Here is a 5,736-nt window from a genome sequence, read left to right on the forward strand (position 1 = left end):
TCAGGATCAAATATGAGACAATTAAAAAAACAAATGGGCAGAAAGGAAATGAGAAGGAAGAATTAAAGATAATTGAATTGTCTAATCTAGAGATAGGAAGAACTAGGTGCCCTGGAAAGCAGCAGTCAACTCAGAGGGAAGGATTACAAAGCAAAGAGCAAAAATGGCTGGGTTTGATATTAGGTTATGTTGAACTTGAATTTGTATTCAAGTTCAGGAACAAACATGTATCAGGTGCTGACTTTGTAGCAGGCACAGTGCTACACTTGCCTTTGCCTGTACAACAAAACCTGAAACTGTTACCCATGGTCTCTCAAGCCCTGGGAGATCGGCCCCCCGGCCACCCCATAGGCCACATCTCAGACCACCCTCTGCCGACATGTAGCCCTTCTGCCTAGCACAGCACCTGGCACATAGGAGGCAACTTTACTGAATGAAATTAATACATGAACATACTTCCTCATCTATTCTTCATAACAACCTTCGAGGTAGGGCAGAGTTCACCCACATTTATTGATGGAAAGAGCGCTGCGAAGAACTCAGGGTTAGAGACGGCTGATTTTGTATACAGAGCGGCAGCTAAAGTGGGATTGTACGCGATCGTATGCCGCTGAAGTAGGGTTGCGTGTGTGTGCTTACACACAGATCTCCTATCGGTTCTGTTTGTCTACGATCTCCATATATTGTTAGTCCTCACAAAAAAACTTGCAAAGTAGTAGCAGCTACATTTTACAGATTTGAGAACAGACTCAGGGTAACCTGTCCAGTGTCTCCAGGCTTAAAAAAACCGCAACGTTGAGATTCTAGCCAAGTCTGCGTTTCCCACCACACCCAAAAGCTCCCTGTATGCCATAGGTGCTCTGAGTGGTTCATGGGGCGGGGGACACGACTATGCGTCCCTTCCAGTCTCCGTGGGTGAGTGACTGTTCCCTGCCCTTTGAACCTGACCTCCAGCCCTCAGCATCAGAGCTATCCCTAGGAAGCCCAGCCTCATCTCATCCGGCTATCAGAATCATAGGTAGCCCTGCTTTAAAAGAGCAACAAGTGCTCCCCACAACCCCCCCAAAATGAGTCCCACAGATGTTTACTCGAAAATGCTTGTTAGTATGTAAGTACAACACAATTAGGAACACACTGTCGGTAACCACAAAGAACTGTCTGAAAAGCCTTCACCTGCTCTCTTTAGGGTTTTGCCCTCTGCGGAAGGTCCTTTGGATTCTTACCATCAGCACCACGCAACTGCATAACCCTTTCCATCCGTAACACTCGTAACACTCGCAGGGCCTCTCCCCGAACCACTAAGCTGTGCATTTGCTGGCACTTTCATCAAAAGGTATTACAGAGTTTGGTTTTAAGAGCCTGAGAAACCCCTTATTTTTATAAAAGAGGATGCATAAATATGGGCAGATTTTCCAGATAAAACAAGAAAAACACACTGCGTTTCAAAACCTAGAATGCTGGTGCTGGGGAGATGAAAGGCGATTTCCTGCTGCCTTTTTTATTATAGTTTATTTTTTGATGTGGAGGGTGGAACAGAGGAAGGAAACGGGATAAGAAAGCTGAATTATCCCAGTCATTTTCAAGGAAACGTAGCCATTTCCAAAATGCCAGAAGAAAGGCTTCATTAAAACTCCAAGTGTATCCTTCCCACAGGAGGTGTTCGGAATGAAGGTATTCGAGAATACAAAAAAGGAATTGAAACGGGGCTTCAACTCCAGATTACTAAGTAAAATGAGCCCGTACACAAAAGGTCACACATACAGGCAGAACGTACTGCAGACTGCCACTTGTAGCCAGGAAACTATCTCCCAGCTCTGGGAGAGTTGAACATGACCTGTCAAGTAAGCGTGTTCTGACGAGCTCCCAGGAGCAGCGCCTGGATCAAAGTTCCGGGGCCCCAGGGGATCCCTCCTACACTGTTGGTGGGAATGCAAGCTGGTGCAGCCACTCTGGAAAACAGTGTGGAGGTCCCTTAAAAAGTTAAAAATTGAGCTACCCTATGACCCAGCCATTGCACTACTGGGTATTTACCCCAAAGATACAGACGTAGTGAAGAGAAGGGCCATATGCACCCCAATGTTCATAGCAGCAATGTCCACAATAGCTAAATTGTGGAAGGAGCCGAGACGCCCTTCAACAGATGACTGGATTAAGAAGTTGTGGTCCATATATACAATGGAATATTACTCAGCTATCAGAAAGAACGAGTTCTCAACATTTGCTACAACATGGACGGCACTGGAGGAGATAATGCAAAGTTCCGGGGCCCCACACCCTGCCTCCAGCATAGTGTTCAACAATCAACTGAGGTATATTAAAAATTGTAAGGGGCGCCCAGCTGCCTCAGTCGGCGGAGCATGCAACGCTTGATCTCGAGGGTGTGAGTTCGAGCCCCATGTTGGGTGTAGGGATGATTCAAATAAACTTTACAAAAAATTTAAACATAAATAAAAATTAAAAACCCATTCTACTTTCCTTCCTTGCTTTTCATACATAGTTGTTTCCTTTCACCCTTACTATTTCTAGGTAGTTGTGATTACATATATTAACTAGAATCTTAACCCCTAGAATCCTTAATTTCTTAGGAAATCAGAGAAGCAAGCAGTTGTGGACTGTTACACTGGTATTCTGTGAACTGGCAAAATTACAAATACATTTCATAATTTCTAGTGGTGTGTCCCGCCTCATAGCAAATTTTTCAGGGCGGTACAAAAAATACTTACCGATAGACTCAAATATCCTTAGGTCCTCTGTATAAAAAGCCAAAAGTAAATAAACTTATGTTTAGTAATTAATATTCTAGTGTTTTATCTTACTTGGAAATGATGTAGATATTCAATGACTATTCATCATTTAACCTAACTTAGTAGAACTTTCTCCTAGTTTCCAAGCAGTGCCCTCACTCCCAACCCAGTTTCTTTTTGTCCCTTCTGATAAGAATGACCTCCCTGAAGTCTGCATTTCAAAGAAATGGCTCTGGCTACCTGGAGAGCAGAAGTAGAACATTTACATCTCAAAGGCACAGGGAAAAGATGTAAATTCCACCAAAAAGGACTTTTATTCCCTAATCCAGATGTTTTATAGTACCTGCAAGCTTTTTGAGATGAACAGAAGTCTGGGGATGGTAGAATGGATAGTGGGCTTTGACCTGTTTCTAGAGCCACATTTCTGTCCTTGTAAAGATGAGATTTGTGAGTACATTTGTTTTTAATTCCTCAAAGAACTGGGTTGCAGGTGATATCAAGAATATCAAGAGGCTGACTGACCCTCCCATCCACCTACACGATCTTCAATTTGCTGGGTCCAGATAAGAATAAGAATTTATTTATTATTCATTACTGGGATCTTTCTTTCTTTTTCTTTCTTTTCTTTCTTTTTTTCTTTTTTTTTCCTTTTCCTTCCTTCCTTCCTTCCTTCCTTCCTTCCTTCCTTCCTTCCTTCCTTCCTTCCTTCCTTCCTTTCTCTTTAAAGATTTTATTTGACAGAGAGAGAGCACACAAGCAGGGGGACCGGCAGAGGGAGAGGGAGAAGCAGGCTCCACGCTGAGCACACAAGCAGGCTCGATCCTAGGACCCAGGATCATGACCCGAGCGGAGTGGAAGGCAGACACTTAACAGACTGAGCCACCCAGGCGCCCCCATTAGGGGGATTTCAACTAAGATGGAAATTAAAAGATTCTCACACTCTAGATTTAGAGCTGTGTGACTTTATGATTTAGTAAATCCTTTCACAGTGGCTTGGGAATGTTTTTCTTTCCCTTTTGGGTACATAGTTTCACTTTAGTTTAGGGGAAGAGGCCTTTTAAAAAGTTCCTATCAGGCTCTGAATATCAGCTTCCCATGTGGCCAACTTTTGACCACAGAGCTCACTAAAAATCCTTTCAAATATCTTATCAGCACTTTTTAGCTAGACGAACAGTAAATATTTTTCTTTTTCTTTTAAACCAGTGGTATCCCTATCAAATGACTCAAAACCCAAACTAACAAACCTTTTATGACTTAACCAGGGACAGAAGAGGTGCCCCCAAGGAGGGTGCAAGAGATACTACCTCCCAAGACCCTGAGTTACTCCCAAAGAGAAGCCAGAGGAAGACTTCAGACAATCCCCTGACAGCTGGACATGGCTGGCAGGCCACCAGCTGCATCGCATATGGGGTGCAACCCATATTTCTGTCCAGCCACAGTTTAGGGCCTCCAGTCCTACAGTTGAGCTGCCTGTACTTGCAAGAACTAATAACCTGTGTGTCCCACCAGGCAGAAAAGCCAAGCCAACTTTTCAGGACACAAAATAAGACAAAGGAGAAAGCAATCGCTGTCTCCAGGAAAGAAAGGATTGATAACAGATGGGTACCCAAACAGAAATTGGTGAGCCACAATTCAAAGATCTAATTCTTACAAATATGTTTCTCCTGTCAATCCGAATTCGGAAAGGAAGGGACAGCATGAAGCTTACCTTCCTCTCTCAACCAGGCACCACAGAGATCCAGGAGAGCTAACTTTGGTAGGAATTCTCATCCTCTGCTGGCTTCAGCCAGTTTTCCCATGATCCCGTCTGCAGGCTCTGGAGTGAGTGGGGTGTCCCAGGAGGTCTTATTCTGGTGGCCAGAAATTGCAGAGGAGGAAAATGATTTTCCCCCACTTTTTATAGTGAGTGTTTGGCTAAGACCCTTTTTCTCTAGCGAACCGCATAAATGGATACATTCACCTAAATTAAAAATTCTCCACTGTGGCCACTGGCATTCAAGACTACCTTTGGTAAGGTTAACCTGCTTGTTCAGCTTTAACACAATATTTTATTTGGGGCGCTGAGGCCTCACGCTGGACCCAGCCCAGTTTAAGTTGGACCTAGTCTGCCCCCAGACCCAGGCCAGTTTTTAAGTTGAACACAGTTTCTGGACCCAGGAGCTAAAAAGAAATGCTCGTTCAAGTCCGACAGTTTGGAATACAAAAGCTGTGGAGCTAGGACTCAAGGGGGACTTGCCGGTCACCTGCAGGGGCAGCGAGAAAGCCTCAAGCTCTGTGGGCTGGGCGGGTACCCGTGCCCCTTGCTCGTGGCTCTTGGGGGGGAGGGGGAGTCAAGGGTCTCCTTCCTTTGTTCCCTCTTCTGATACCAGAACTGTTAAAAGATAAACTGAGGCGTATTCAGTAAATACGTTAAGAGTTTATTTGGGGAAAAATCCATTTAAATTGGGCAGTGTCAAATCAGAAGTATTTAGCAGCACTCCATCAACAGGAGCTCAGGGAGAGGCTTTTACAGAGAAAAGGCGGAAGCAAAGCAAGGAAGTTTTTGGTGTTCTGTTTTTTAAAGACAGTTTATTTATTGATTTTAGGTAGGCCCTACGCCTACCTTGGGGCTGGAACTCAGGACTCTGGGAGCAAGAGTCACGACCGACTGAGCCAGCCAGGGACCCCAGCAAGGAAGCTGTTGATAGTCTATAGTTTAAAGCCCAGTTCACTGCGATGAGTTGTCCTTACCATTTTCATTTGGTCACTTTGTGGCACTGACGGGCTTAGATATCGGTTTGTTTACAGAAACCATCCTGGCATTAGAGCCACCTCTGTGTAAGCGCTCCCTTGTTGAATTAATTTAACCAGTTACCAAAAGGATTTTCTACTTGGTTTACTCTGATGCTTGCTTCTGAGCCTGTGGTGAACAACTCTACTTTCTGAGTCTGGATGGGTGGAGGGGGGGCCTGGGATGATGTCAAATCACAGTGTTTCCTCCGCCCCTCAGGAA

This window comes from Ursus arctos, unplaced genomic scaffold (genome assembly GCF_023065955.2).
Source record: "Ursus arctos isolate Adak ecotype North America unplaced genomic scaffold, UrsArc2.0 scaffold_12, whole genome shotgun sequence".
Lineage (NCBI taxonomy): Eukaryota > Metazoa > Chordata > Mammalia > Carnivora > Ursidae > Ursus > Ursus arctos.